We start from the raw sequence: 16,633 nt of genomic DNA on the forward strand, positions 1-16,633 counted from the left end.
GGACAGAGAGACAAGAAAGTCTTCGCAGAATGGCGAAGAAATGTTGGGAGATTATGTGAGTGTAAGAGATTTCTGTTGCGTGGTGTAAGACATGCAAGTAAGACATTACTCTAAGCCGCATACTCAAAAGCATATACGATTATTTCACTGTCGTAACTCGGGTTTTGATCTGCAGGAGGGGCAAGGAGGTTGTCGAATCTGCTGTGTCCAACTCTTACTTCAAAAATACACCTTAGATACGAAACAGAAATTACTGCAGGTTATAAGTGTTTACTGCAGGAAGATCAACAAAAGGAATGAAAGTCTTTCTTTGCCTAGTACTTCCTGTAAAACATAACTAAGTTACCATAGGAAATCGACAGTAAATATCTCTTGGAATCCCAGCCCTTGTTTGAGGTGGTGGATTATCAAGTATGCTGTGTCCGATCGCCCGTTCGACCTTCACCAGCCAGTGAGACGTGGGCCCGTAGTTTTACCATCAGGACTTTAAGCTGATCTTAAAGACTCCATATTACTACTGGATGCTTTATTAGGAGCTTAGATGTTACACTCACCAAGTGTGGCTTATCTCTTAATCTCATACAATCTGTTAGGGCACAAGTAGAGAGTTTCCTTTGTCTGTGTTGCACAGTATCACGACGAACTGTTAACGCATAGAACTGCCACTCCAGCAAAATTTTTAGGAAGTCAGCTGGCCTCTGCCTAAATCAGGAAGCAGAGCTTTGTCCAACCTCGATGCATCACCAACAAGCATCCGTTCAGTTACATTAATTTTCTCTCCCCAGGGGTAAATAAGATGTCTGCCGACATTTCTGTTGAAGCAAAAATTACTATAAGACAATCAAAATAGTAAAAAAAACTGATACTATAAGTAAATGATATGAAAATTATATGACAATATTATACTTATAATAAGAGTATAAGCGTGCATGAAAAAGTTTGAAAGGAATGAGATCCTCACCTATGACCAAGCACAAGAGGAAAATTCTTATACTGCCGCCTGGCAGCGCACACTCCGACACCTCCAGCCCGTCTACACCACCTCCAACACTCTAGCGTTCCACCTCCAGCCACAGGGACGTGACTTTTTTCAAGAACACGGTGAGTATTTTTGATTGGAGTTATGAATGGAAAAATAGGGATTGTGAAGGTGGATGGAGTAATTGGTGAGTGGGGTGTGCCTACAGAGATGGATGAGAATAGCAGTGTTTTAGTGGACATTTGTGCCGGGAGGGGGTTGGTGATAGCCAATACCCTCTTCACGCACAAAATGATCCACAGGTACACGTTGCGAGTGATGAGAAGGGTGGGTGGGGAACTGAATGAACGGAAGGCAGTGATTGATTATGTGTGTGGATGAAAGAATGAGAAGATGTGTAATGGATACAAGAGTATATAGAGGTTGGTGGAATGGACTTTCTGACCACCACTCGGCGGTGGTCAGAATCAGAGTCCAAATGGAATGGAGAAATAGAGGATGGGAAGGACAGGAAGTAGTATATGCAAGGAGGGTGGAAAGGTTACAAGAGGATGGAAAAAAGGCAAAATATAAGAGAGAAGTGGAGGAGTGATTGGGTTATATGGATTGGAGCAGATGGGGGATGCGGAAGGTGTGTGCAAGAAATTCAAAGAAAAAATCTGTGCAGCATGTGAGGTGGTGTGTGGGGTGAAGAGATGACGAAAGGGGGTGTAGGGAACAGCATGATGGAATGAAGAGGTGAGAGAGGCTGTGATACAAAAGAAGAAAGCATACAGTGAGTGGATGAGAAACAGGGGCGTGGAAGAAGTTGAGAGACAGAAGAGAGAGTTATATAGAGAGAGGTGAAAAGATTAGTAAGTGAGAGAAATAAAAGAGTGGATGAGGAATTTGGGAGGAATTTGAGTGTAAGTGGCGGGAATGTAAGAAAATGTTCTGGAAAGAGGTTATGAGAGTTAGACAGGGTGCCAAAGAAGTTAGTTGGGGAGTGAAAGATAAGAACGGTAGATTACTAGTGGAGAAGGGAGAAAAAGTGAGCAGCTGGAGAGAACACTTCAAGGAACTGTTGAACATAGAGAATGAAAGTAATGCGAGTATAAGTGGCTAGGAAATGACTGGAAGATGGGGGGATGAGAAGAGAGAAAGAAATCAGTAGGATGGAAGCTGTGGAAGCAATGAAGAAAGTTAAAGTGGGGAAAGCTCCAGGAATTGATGGAGCGTGTGCTGAAATGCTGAAGCATGGGGGAGAGATGGTAGCTGAACGGATGTGGAAGATGTGCAGATTGGCCTGGGAGGAAAGTAGAGTCCCGAATGATTGGAAGTCAGGTATAATTATTCCACTGTACAAAGGAAAAGGTTAAATGAAGTGTGTTGTAATCACAGGGGCAATTGTTTTGTTAGTGTAATAGGAAAAGTATATGGCAGGATACTTATTGACAGCGTTAGGGAATAACAGAGGAATTAGTTGGAGAAAAACAGGGAGGTTTTAGGAAGGGAAGACGTTGTGTAGATCAGATATTCATTCATAGATCTTTGGTGGAAAACTTTCTAGAGAAGGGAAAGACGTTGTATGCGACCTTCATGGATCTAGAGGAAGCAGATGACAGGGTGGATAGACAAGGATTGTGGAAAGTATTAAGAATTTGTGGAGTTGATGGGAAGTTGTTGAAGGCTATGAAGAGTATGTATGAGGGTGCTAAGGCTGCAGTGCGTGTGGATAGTGAACTGAATGAATTTTTCTATTTGAATGTTTGACTGAAACAAGGATTTATCATGTCTCTGTGGTTGTTCAAACTGTATATGGATAGGGTTATAAATGAGATACTGGGTAAGGCAGTGGATGTTGGAGCAGCCCTAGTGATAGAAGGCATTGTTTGGAAACCCCCTGTACTGTTTTTTGCAGATGATACTGTGTTGTTAAGTGAAGACGAAGGGGGGCTGCAAGGCTTGGTGGATGACTTTGGGAGAGTATGTAAGAAACGAAATCTAAAGGTGAATGTAGGGAAGAGTAAAGTTATGGTCTTCAAGAGAAGTGAAGTCAGTGAATATACAGTGAGGCTGGATGAGGAGGAAATAGAAATATGAGTGCGTTTAAGTACTTGGGTAGTGTGATGAGTAAGCATGGAAGTTTAGAAGGTGAATGCTTGAAAGGGTACAGCAAGGAAGAAAGGTTGCTGGTTCCTTGAAAACAGCAATAAGAAACAGGGAAGTGAGCATGGAAGTGAAAAACTTACTACATGACAGTATTGTGATACCAACCCTAACATATGGAAGTGATGCTTGGACGTTGTTGGAGGGACACAAGTCAAGAGTTAGAGCAGTGGAAATGAGTTATTTGAGAGGAGCATGTGGAGTCACAAGGAGAAACAGATTGACAAATGAGGAAGTGAAGGAGCGTTGTGGTGTGGATGTGGATGTGATAGGAAGCGTTAGGAGAAGCACACTGAGGTGGAGAGGATGTAGAGTGAGATCCTGAAGAGGAGAGTGTATGTGAGTGAGGTGGAGGGGGAGAGGGAGGGGGAAGCCAAGGATGAAATGGAGGGATGGAGTGGAAAGGTATATGACAGAGGGGGGTGTGAGCTGGGAGCAGGGCAATGAAATGGCGGGGGACAGAGCGACATAGAAGCGATTTGTTTGTGGCCACCTTTTATGGGATTAAGGCGTCTGGCAATGGATAGACAGATAGAATATGAGTATACTAGCTAACAGGGAGAGTAACTAAATTTGTGTACATACGTAAGAGAATGTTGTAATACTGATATATGTAACAATGATGAATCATAAGATGGCATAACAGCTTCTTATACAGGAATTACAAAGGCACAGCAAGAAAAGAGGGTCTCGTAATTCAATAATGCTCACGTAATTAGTTGGGTGACCACATGTCTTCATGCAAATCAACACCGTACAGTATAGCAGAAATGGCGTTGGCCGGGGTTTTGCTCATTTTATCATAGGCCCACTCACATTTCTCCAATTTCAGTTGCAGGTTGCAAGTTCTTCTCATTACTCTCACATTGAACAAGTTTCACTGTTTTCCTTGTTTCATGTGGTAACCTAGTTTCATGGAATCATTTTTCAATACGTTTAACACACCAATGGAAAAAAAATCACTATGAACACGAACAAAGATCCGACTATGGTGAGTGCAATAGGGGAAAATACATGTAAAATGAGGGGTCAAAAAATGATGAAGGAAGTGAGATATCTGGACTAGCATTCTTACAAGGAACATCTACGTGGTTAATCCGAGAACGCGCGCGCGTGTGTGTGTGTGTGTGTGTGTGTGTGTGTGTGTGTGTGTGTGTGTGTGTGTGTGTGTGTGTGTGTGTGTGTGTGTGTGTTTGTGAAGATAATTGTGAGAAAGAGGGTAGACCCCCCCACACATGTGAGAAGGAAGAAGTGCAGTTGGTGTAACTTCCCAAATACAAGCTGGAAACTTTTCTTCACACAACTTTACCTGACTTTTGGCTCCACTTACCTTTCTTCTTTGGGCTCAGGACAAGGGCAGTGTTTTCTTACATTCATTTGCACTCTCTTTTTTTTTTCCAGCCCTGGATCACCAACAGAAATAAACTCTTTCCGTATAATAGGTCTTTCATTAGCTTTTGAATGTGGCTAGAATCAAATTAAAAAAAATATTACAAAAGACGCCATTGGACTAACAGGGTGCATCTTACACTATCACGTGACTTTGTAAATGTGCTTTCTTGTGGCTTCAACAACTACTTATCAGTCCCCATTAAATACTTCATTTTTCTTCAAAACAGTTCTTATCACAGCCCCGTATTCATTAAAGAGTGATTCGGTCAGGCTTCCATAGCCCATACTTTTCTGCTTAAGGTTTCACTCTTCACAACACCTGAACCAATTCCATATTGTGACCCAATACAGAAATGGGAGGGAATGAAGTAGGGAAGGAGAAGATGGCAAACAGCACTGGAGAGCGAACCTGGTTACTGTAAATGCCACCAAATGAGAGGAGAGAGTTGGGGGGAGGGAGGACCAGGGATTCTTTTCCTTCATTAGTTTTTTTTTTTTTTTTTCTGCTCTTCCCTTCCCATATTCTTTATGTCTAACAGGAAAAGCAGTGAGGACTGAAAGTGCGCTTAGCTGGGACTGGCGATTGTGTTAAGAGTTGGGTTACCGAAATTGTACACAAACCTGAAGTTTCTGGCAGTAGTTTGTGAAGCACACGATTATAATATATCGTGCTTACTTTTCTTCTACTCGTTAATTAATGTAGTATGTAATGTAACGAACAACGCATCTAATGTCCATAACTACGAGCATATTGGGAGTGAGGTTATCGTCCTGACCCCTACGACAATGCACTACCCAACAGCTACAATGGAATTTGCTTATTTAGTGAACCAAAAATCTCACATGTAAAAATTGTCATTAAAGGTCTCCAAAATTTACTCTTGCCCTTCATAAATTACTCGTTTTTGAGGTGCAGAGTGAAAGAAGATATAATGTTTTAATAGAAAGCGTTTTTTCTGTCAATTATTTATATTACCATAAAAATAAAAAAAAAAGGAAAAAAAAAGTTTGATTTAGGTATAAACTCTCAGTTCGTTAGTCCTGTGGGGTATTCAACTGTGGTTAGTCTGGTGGGGTGTTACAACACCCCAATACAAAATTACATGTAGTGTTACTAACATGTAATATATAGTCATACTGCCGCTTCATCATTTTTCTGCAATCAAGAGATTGAATGCCTTGTAGGTGGTGTTTATTAATTTATAATAATCAAATACAATAAATTATAATATCAGTAAAAAAAAATGGACTCACATCTCATTTGTCAGGTAAACATGCACAGGAAAATACATTCTGCGATTTTATCAGTATAATGATAAACAACATGCAAAAGTAAGAAAAAAAAATCTTTATCACAATATGATCTAAATGGTTAGTTTGATGGGGTGACTGGACACCCCGGGAGGGGGGGGGGAATGCCCCTCTCTCTCACTACAGCAGAGGCAGGACTAAACCAATCCACATGCTCCCTTCCCTCACTGAATCAGGAGAGTACTGGATCTGAGAGAAATATTCGAATTACCGGCCAGGAAACAAGAGATTTTAACAAAATTTGGGGTGCCAAAACACCTCATGAAGGGTTAAGTATCCTACCATATTCTTTTCGTATTACACTAAGAAGACAAATGCCCCTGTGATTACCACACACTTCTTTTTCCCTATTCCTTTGTACAGGGGAATAATTTTACCTGACTTCCAAGCCCCTGGGACTCTGCCTTCCCCTCAAGCTAATCGGCACATCTTCCATATCCAATCTACTACTATCCCCCATTCTTCAGCATTTCACTCACACTCCAACAATTCATGCGGCTTTCCTCATTATGACTTTCTTCATTGCTTTCACTACTTTCATCCAACTGATTTCTTCCACCCTTCTCACCTCCCTCCTTCTCCCAGCCATTCCCCAGCCAATTATACTTGCATTACTTTCATTCCCTACGTTTAATAATTCCTTGAAGTGTTTTCTCCATCTGCTCATCTTTTTTCCCTTCTCCACAATCAATCTACCATTCTTATCATTCACTCCCCTGCAAACTTCTTTATCATCCTAACACTCTTAACCTTCTTCTAGAACATTTTCTTACATTCTCTCCACTTTACACTCTAATTCCTTCCAAATTCCTCAAGCACTGTCTTCCTACTCTCTCATACTCGTACGAATCATTTCACCTCTCTCTTCCTCTCTACATTTCTCTCTCTCTTCTGTCTCAACTTCCCCCATGCCTCTGCTTCCAGTCCACTCATTATATGCTATCATCTTTTGCGCCACAGCTTGTCTCACCTCCTCGTTTCATCATCTTCTTCCTTGCACTCCCTTTCGTCTTCTCTTCATCCCACACACACCACCTCGCATGCTGCACAGATTTCTTTTGTGAATATCTTGGATACACCTTCCACCTCTCCCATCTCTTCCAGATCATATTTACCCAACTGGTTCTCCACTTCTCTCTTATATTCTGCCTTTTTTCCATCCTCTTCCAACCCTTCTACCCTTCTTGCACGGACTACTTCCTCCTATCCTTCCCTCCTTCTCTTTATCCATTGCATTTGTACCTTGGCTTTAACCACTACCGAATGGCGGTCAGAAAGTCCACTCTCTCAGCCTCTGTGTGCTCTTTCGTTCATTACATACCTTCCCATTCTCTCATCCACACATACATAATCATTCATTGCCTTCTGTTCACTCAGTTCACCAACCACCCTTCTCATCGCTCGCCAAGCATAAATGTGGATAGTTTTGTACCTATACAGGGTATTGGCTATCACCAACCCCCTCCCTTCTCAAGTGTCCACTAGAGCACTGCCATCCTTATCCACTTCTGCAGGACATCCCACTCACCAACTACTTCATCTACCCATACGTTCTCTACTTTTTCATTCATATCTCCAGTCAAAAACACTCTGTCATTCCTCTCCAACTTTTCCATGCATGCTTTCACGTTTGACCAGAACTCTTCTTTCACTCTGTTTGCACGATCTTGCATTGGTTCATACACACACACACAATCGCCCACATTTGTATTCCTACTTTCATCTTACCCACCCAATCCTTCAATCAATTGATCCGTACTGTCTTATATTCTTCTTCCATCCGTTGCACACAGTACATACTCCCTCTTTTGCCTTCTAATTCGTACATACTCCCCATCCATACTCCCAGTCTCTCACACTTTCACCTCATAGTTTAATCTCAGTCTATCCACATATGTCCACTTTTGCACCCTCAAGCACCTGGACAATCTCTCTCTCTCTCTCTCTCTCTCTCTCTCTCTCTCTCTCTCTCTCTCTCTCTCATCATCATCATCATCATCATCATCATCATCATCATTTGTACCCTTACACCTCCTTACATTTCACATTGCAATCCGTACCATGTCCTTTGTTAGGTCCTTGGTCGTCACCTGTTGGTCTGTCCTAGTCCAAGGTATTATGTTTGTATTTTCGGTAAGTTGTTTTCCAGGGAGGGGCTCTTATCCTCCGCCAAATCACTTGTTGACACTACGTAACACATGTAGGTTGTTTTATAAGGTCGACATCCACCATATTAAATGATATCCTAGTTTACAAGAAATCATTTGGCTTGTCACTCAGTATAGTTACCCTGAAATAGAGTATCACTACACTGAGTGAATGATGAGGGTCCTCACAGACTAAATTTATTATAATCCCTTTATTACTCCAGTTAAGGTTTCTAAATAGTTCTCAACATTATGTGAACATTTTTGCTGATATAGTATCGCCCTGCCTTGCACCTTTTTAATTTGAACTTTTCCATTACCTGTATGGAGATTAACTCCTGCACCCCTGCTACAGTCTGCTCCAGCAGGCAGGTGAAATTCTAATAATTGCATGCTGATAAAGAACAGGCTCGCCCCCTCCAGCCGGATCAAAAAAAGAAGTGTTCAAATTGCGATCTGTTAATAATATAGTAATAGCACCAGCTAAAACAGGCAGAGAGATTAAAAGCAAAATAGCCGTAATAAACACTGACCAAGCAAACAAAGGCATACGATCCATCGTCATACCCCGCGGACGCATAATAATAACAGTAGTCATAAAATTAATAGCACCTAAAATAGAAGAGACCCCAGCCAAATGCAAAGAAAAAATCCCCAAATCAACAGATGCCCCAGCATGAGCAATAGCCGCAGACAATGGAGGATACACAGTCCAACCTGTACCAACTCCATTCTCTACCATTCCCCTCATTAAAAGCAAAGTCAAAGAAGGAGGCAACAACCAAAACCTCATATTATTCATACGAGGAAATGCCATATCCGGCGCACCTAACATCAAAGGAACCAATCAATTTCCAAAACCACCAATTATAATAGGCATAACTATAAAGAAAATCATAATAAAAGCATGAGCAGTTACTACTACATTATAAATCTGATCATCCCCAATCAAGCTTCCCGGCTGACCCAATTCAGCCCGAATTACCAATCTTAAAGAAGTCCCGACCATTCCAGCCCAAGCCCCCAAGACAAAATATAAAGTTCCAATATCCTTATGATTTGTTGAGAAAAACCACCGTTGCATTATAAATCTCATAGTGGAATTGTTAAGACGTTAGATTGCAAATCTAAAAATGTGAGTATTCACTGAGATTTAACGTATATGTTAGTGTATAAGCACAAGAAGTTTTGATCTTCTAAGATAAGGTGAGATTCCCTACCATATATTCCTAACCCAACTAAAGGTTTTAAGTTAATCAAACTAAAAGCCTTCAAAGCTTTCAATAAAAGTAAAAACCTTTTAAACCTTGCAAACTAATGAAAGAGCAATAGCTCACCTTTAGATTTACAGTCTAATACCTTCAAATTTCGGCCACTTCATTCTAAAATGGCAGATGAATGCCTAAGATTTAAGCTCTTATCATGGAAATTAGATTTCCTTTTAGAACATGTTTTTTTAGTATACACAGTATACGTGACTTCCAATCACGAGGACTAGAAACTTCTAGAAAAAACAATGATCATTCTATCATTTATTACAATCCTAACTCTCTTAATCAGATGTATTGTTATAATCCTAGCCTCCATTTTAGCTAAAAAAACAATTATAGACCGAGAAAAAAACTCACCATATGAATGTGGCTTTGACCCCAAGGGATCCGCTCGTTTACCCTTCTCCCTACGATTCTTCCTAATTGCTGTTATCTTTCTAATTTTTGATGTAGAAATCACTTTAATCCTCCCAGTCGCCTACATCTTAGAAATTTCTAATGCCTACTCCTGAAGAATAGTAGGACTATTCTTCATTTTAATCCTCCTCCTAGGCCTTTACTACGAATGAGCCCAAGGAGCACTCGAATGAAGATAACACACTAACCCCACTCTAGGCTATAGTTTAATAAAAATTTTTGATTTGCACTCAAAAGATGTCCTCCTGGACTAGCTTAACCACAGAGATTTAAGCCAGAAGAGAGGCTTCTAACCTCTACTTAAAGCGGTTAAACTCCGTTTACTTCTCTTACACAAAATTATTAGCTCCACTCATAGTGAGTTTACCAGCTCTCAATATACAGTCTCCCCCCAGCCCCACTAAATTTTTCATAGAAAGTAAAATTCTTAATATGGTAAACACACCCTCAAACATCACCTTGTTATAGTTATATATATCAAATCGCCTTATGTACTAACTTATACAGGAAAATAAAGGCAATGAAGAGCGACAGCCATATACAACTGTAAAAGAGCTGGGCAGAGAACATTCCACTATCGGTCCTGCTTATCTAAGTTATGATATATACACAATCTGGGGTCAAATAAACATACATATCGAATGGGGTTAGGCCCTTATATAGAAGAGCTTGATGCGGCCATATCCTTGATGGAACGGGGTTCGGCTGCGCTTGAGTACCCTTTCACACACGCTCTCAACGGCAGTGTTCCCAGGGTCCTCATGAGCCTCACCTCAAGATCGGCCCCATAATTTTTATTCTAAAATGGGTCTAATGCCACTCATTAGCTCAGTACATCCAGGATGTCTGAGTCAAGTCTCTCTCATGAATATATAGTGGCCCTTTATTTAACAGATTAGGGTATTGGAAAACTAAATTTTACTTTACTGAATATAGTCTCTTTTTTAAATTGTAGTCAAACTGATAGCAGAAACTTTATAGCAATTCCAATCTAGAAGAAATTTTGAGCTCCACAAAATATTTTATTATTTTTTTGTTCCAACCCCCTCCCATGCCAGAACAATCTTTTTAGAAAAATTTTTAAATTCGCTTTCCTTCTTGATCAAATATACTGTAAAAAATTATAGTAATATAACGCTTTATTTCAACTAAATAGCAAAATCAGGTAAGATCAAACCAGGCTTTCCAATACCCTAATCTGTTAAATAAAGGGCCACTATATATTCATGAGAGAGACTTGACTCAGACCTCCCGAATATACTGAGTTAACGAGTGGCATTAGACCCATTTTAGAATAAAAATTATGAGGGGGATCTTGAGGTGAGGCTCCTGAGGCTCTATGAGCATAAGTGCTTTCAGCACATGCGGGAAAGCCTCTTAGGCGCAGCCGAACCCCGTTCCATCAAGGATATGGCCGCATGAGTCAATGCCTTATAAGATCAAGATAGGACTTCTCATATATTGGCACTAGGTATTTGAAGTTTGCTTGAAATGAAGTTGATGGTTGGGGGTGTCTTGAGAAAAGAAGGTGTGTAAGGGTGCTGTTTGTGTTTACCTAGGTCTCTGTATAATTTTGTATCTAAGTCTTAGTTTGATGTATATATATAACAATGGAGAATTAAGAAAAAATTTACTATGTCTAAAAATCTACTTTTCATGTTTTTAAATTAAACACAATCGAGCGCTATTTATTTCACCAATATAAATATAAGTTTGATTCTTGCTTTAAATATTCGCTTTTCAATTAATAACATATGAAAAGTCCAGTACTCCCAGGCTAACAAGTTCAAAACTCCAAGCTCTAGTAGATCTCAGTGTGTATTATTTTCATATCAGTGAAAACTGGAAAAAGTAAATTGAATTATCTCCGGCTAAATCTTGTGCCAGCAGTCGCGGTTATACTCGAAGGGAGAGTGAATACAAGTCGATATTTAACTCTTATGCCAACAAACAATGATTTTTTTAATTTTATAAAGGGTGAAATCAATTTTTCAAAGATAAATAAATCAACCCATCTCAGTTAATAAGTAAACAAATAAAGGAAATAAACAAGGATTAGATACCCTCCTATACCTTTAAGAAAAATTTATATCTGATTAGTAACAGCTATGTGCTCTAAATTCAAAGAATTTGGCGGTATTTTAGTCTAATTAGGGGAACCTGTCTTTTAAACGATAAACCACGAAAAATCTTACCTATATTACATAGTTTGTATACCGTCATTAAGATAACTTTTACAGAACAAGTTATTGAAATAATTACGTTAAAATATTAGATCAAGGTGCAGCAAATACATAGGCTAAGATGGGTTACAATAAAATTTATATTATCACGAACAAATTTCAGAATACAAATTTTGAAGGTGGACTTAAAAGTAAGGCTTGCTTTAATAAGACAGCCTGATTTTAGCTCTAAAATGTGCACATATCGCCCGTCGCTTTCATTAACCTAAGATGAGATAAGTCGTAAAATAGTAGGTGTACTGGAAAGTGTACCTGGAAAGCAAGATAGAGCTTGAAATAAGCAGCTCGTTTACACCAAGAAGAGTACCTATGGTCTAGGTTATCTTGAAATCAGTAATCTTACTTTTGTTATAAGAACGTTAACATTCTAAGAAAACTAATTTTGCACTTTTCTAAATAGTAGATTTTATCGAAATATAAATATAGTGAAAGTAAAAAGTATTGTGAAAGAAAGTAGAAATAACACTTAAAATTCTTAAAAGTAAATATAAAAAATTGTATCTTGTGTATAATAGGGTTTCAAAATTAGATCTACAAATAATCATCCCGAAAAAAAGATAGCTAATTTTAAGAGAAAGTTTTTGTAGCAATAAAATTTTAAACTTAACATTAGAGGTGATATGCCAATCGAGCTTTTATATCTGGTTTTCTAAGAAATAAATTTAATTTACGTGCTTAGCTATTTAGCTATGCAACTAAGAAGATTAGGGTAGAGCTTTTTCTTCCAAAATTAAAAATCATAGAACCAATAAATAGACACTTATAAAAGTAGGCTTAAAAGTAGCCATCTTTTCCAGGTTTTTCAACCAATATAACAAAATATTTTAAATTTTACAGGTTCTTTTTATCAAGTATTAGAAAATTAACTTCAACTTAACTTGTTTAGCTACTATGAAATCATTAGTAAAATTTATATGTTAAAATATTTTTTTATTATAAATAAAATCTTTTAAATATTAAAAATTTATTTAAGGAACTCGGCAAATATTATTTCCGCCTGTTTAACAAAAACATGTCTTTGTGAAGATTTACACAGTCTGGCCTGCCCACTGAATTATTAAAGGGCCGCGGTATTTCTGACCGTGCGAAGGTAGCATAATCATTAGTCTTTTAATTAAAGGCTCGTATGAAAGGTCGAACGAGAGATATACTGTCTTAACAAAAAAAAATTGAATTTAACTTTAAAGTGAAAAGGCTTTAATATTTTAGAAAGACGATAAGACCCTATAAATCTTTACATCACATTTAGTATTAAGCCAATTTGTTAGTGTAAGGAAAAATACTAAAAAAATGTTTTGTTGGGGCAACAAAGATATAAATAAACTAACTGTTTTTACTTCTAAACAAAGATTTTTGATAATAAATTTGATCCTTTCTAAAGATTAAAAGATTAAGTTACTTTAGGGATAACAGCGTCATTTTTCTTGAGAGTTCCCATCGAAAGAAAAGTTTGCGACCTCGATGTTGAATTAAAATCTCTACATAATGCAGCAGTTATGAAAGAAAGTCTGTTCGACTTTTAAAATTTTACATGATTTGAGTTCAGACCGGCGTGAGCCAGGTCGGTTTCTATCTTCTAAAAAAAATTAAACTACCTTAGTACGAAAGGATTAGGTAGTTAAAATAATTTTACTAAATATGAACATCACTTTTACCTAAACAATCAATTTTGTGCTTCAGTTTTATGAAACTCATAAACAGGTTTATAAATAGTTCAAGCTAACTATTTTGTGTTCGCAGTTATGTTTTCAAACCTGCACATCTCACCTAGTAATAGACTAGAACATCCAATGAACAATCAAAAGACTCATGAATCTTTCATCTTTCCACTGGGAAGAACCCCTGAAGGCCTGGCACTGGTGGTGAGGAATGAGGACTTTATGAGTAGAGGTAATTTTTTGGGCCACCCGCTGGCCACGTCCGAGGCATTCTCAAGCCCATGGCTCTGGTGCACTGGCTAGCCGACCATTTACCTGCTACCGTCAATTGCCACTCGCTTCGCTACACCACCCCGCATGACAAGCATGACCCGACGCTTCCCAACACTTCACGTCATTTCACCACCACTCCCATGTCTTCCATTCATCACCACTCCTCCCTGTACATGAGGCTTAGTCGGTTATGAACCAATGATAATAAAAAAAAAACACACAAGGCACAGTCCCACCTGGCACTCCTGGCAGATGAAGTTTGTCTCACCCCAATTGTTAGGTTTTTTGTTGGCTATTGCTGCAGACCCGGCACAGTTGGTATAACTTTCTGCCTGCTCTTGTCCTGCCCAGCTCGATAAGACAGAAATGGGCCAAATAGCCTGTTGCATCAGTTTGACAGTGCTGCAACACTTTGTTGTTGGGGTCCTATGCCTTGCACGCGCCCATACACCTGAAGCAGTTCAGTTACTAACTCCCTCTCAAACTATCGCATTGAAAAATTCTTCACAGCGCTGTGCTTGAAGAGTATGTGGACATTCAAGATGAGGACATCAAGAAGGTGCAAGAAAGCCTTCTTGTACCAAATGCTAGACTTCCTCAAACAATCCAATGGCCCGATTTGCATATCAGACTTAACGACGAACCTCATGTTGATGTTGTAGGCAGTGATAGCGTTTGGCTTTTACACTGGCTCCCCAGTCATGAGATCATCTTTAACGGCAGCCTCCAACCAACCATGCTCAAATGTGGTAAACAAGTTGACCTTGCACATGTCATGCCAATGCAACGCTAACATGGTGCCACACTTCTTTGTGAACACACTTCCTCCTTTGGTCTTGGCTGAAGTGCTTCCTACAGGTACAGACAGTACTTTCGGTACCTGTGTCATGTTCAAGCAGGTACTTCGTCAATACGTGGAATGTATAGTAATTGTCAGTGTACAAGGAGAGATGAGGAAGAAGACTGTAGAACCAGTCAAGAAGTGCGGTATTCCCAGGGTGGATGGAAAGGTCATGACAGCGAGAGCTTGAGCTCCCGTTTCATCAGGCCTCGGGATTACCTCCTGACCAACCCCATTTGCTAAACTTTTTCAGTGTTTCAGTAACACAGAGAGGATGCCAGCATGCTCTTCAGTACAAGTTCCTCTAACTGTCAACACCTAACTACACGCACGTTACACACTACACTGCCTATTTAAAAAACAAGAAGAAAAAAAAAAAGACATCAATTCACCAACCACGGAGTCGCCCGGGGGTGGGAGGAATCATCAAAGTCCCCACCATCTGCCCCTCTCCCGGTAACAACTTACCTTTTTATTTTTCATTTCCGCAATATTCACGGCCTTTTCTCCCACCTACGTTCTACTGAACACCACCTCTCTTCTTCTAAATCTCACCTTCTCTTCCTAACTGAGACTCAGATGTCTGAAGCAACTGATAGCAAATCCTTTTCTGTATCCTACTACTTTCTCTATACTAATTTCAAAGCCAAAAGTGGCTGTTGTGATTTGTACTCAACTATATACCTTGCTCTCGTGTTCCTGAACTTGAACCTTCTGATTCTCTACCCTCTGGCTTCGGCTATCCTGTCATTCTCTGACTAATTATATCTGTGTTGTTTACTTATGTCCTACTTATACTATGAAAAATTCTTAAATCATCTTACATCGAAGATGGAACACATCCTGTCAATTTCTTCTCTCTCTGAAATCCCTGTTCTATGAGATTTCAATGTTCACCAGCACCTTTGGCTCTTCTCTCCTTTCACTGATCCACCTGGTGAACAAACCTACATCTTTTTTACCTTTAATGACCTAGAGTAGCTTGTACAGCTACTACCCGTATCCCTGAGAGTTCGAACATACTTGACCTCTTCCTTACAACTAATCTGCTAATGCTGTAAATCTTTCCTATCCGTTGGACTCCTGCGATCACAGCCTTATGACCTTAACTTGTCTTATCACTCCAGTAAGGTCTAAGGACCCTCAAAAGAAGTGTCGGTTGTGACACTTTGGAGCTGCTGATTGCGAGGGCCTCAGGCAGTACTACATTGATTTTCCGTGGAATGATTATTGCTTCCATGGCCGAGAGCCATCTGGGTGTGCCTAGTGCATCATGGAGGTTATTCTCTCGGGCATGGAAGCTTACATCCCATTCTCATATCCTGGGAATAATGAAAAAAAAAAAAAAACTTGGTTTAATCACACTTGATTTAGTGTTGTCCACAACAAGGAGAAGCTTAGTAAAGCTACTGGAGCCAATCTAATCACATATCAATTATGTTTCTCCCCGAAATCGTGCTAACTCTATTCTTGGTTCGGCTAGAAATAATTTCATTCATGCTAGATGCTCTGAACTCTCACTCTCGAATTGTTTTCGCTCCTTTTCACACCTTGCCAAAAACCTTTTTTAAAAACTTTACTTCTTCATCCTTCTCTCCTTTTTTCCACTTTCATGGCACGGTAGCTCTTTCCTCTACTGATAAAGCAGAATTTTTTGCCCTGACATTCTCCTCCAGTTTCAACTTAGATGATGCCGGTGCTATTCCTCCATCACTTCCCCCTTTTGGCTTCCTCATGGCTGACAGTAGAATCACTTCAACTGATGTATTTTCTTTCATAACTGGCCTCAAAACTAACAAGGCATATGGGCCTAATTGGGTCCCTCCTGTTGTCCTCAAGAACTGTGCTTCTGAGCTTACAGCCTGCCAAGGTAAACACTTTTGTCTTTGTCTGTCAACTTCTAACTTTCCTTCCTGCTGAAAGTTTGCTCGGATTCAGCCTGTCCCAAAGAAA

General features: G+C 39.5%; 1 non-coding gene across 1 annotated transcript; it reads left to right on the plus strand.

Moving 5' to 3' along the window:
* Positions 1-11,371: 11,371 nt before the first annotated feature.
* Positions 11,372-12,171, plus strand: LOC145416362 (small subunit ribosomal RNA). The gene has a single exon (XR_013900253.1). It is a non-coding gene; the product is annotated as a small subunit ribosomal RNA (ribosomal RNA).
* The last annotated feature ends 4,462 nt before the right edge of the window (positions 12,172-16,633 follow it).

Source organism: Coenobita brevimanus, chromosome 105 (assembly GCF_032717465.1).
Source record: "Coenobita brevimanus isolate Jiangsu-jjx chromosome 105, ASM3271746v2, whole genome shotgun sequence".
Lineage (NCBI taxonomy): Eukaryota > Metazoa > Arthropoda > Malacostraca > Decapoda > Coenobitidae > Coenobita > Coenobita brevimanus.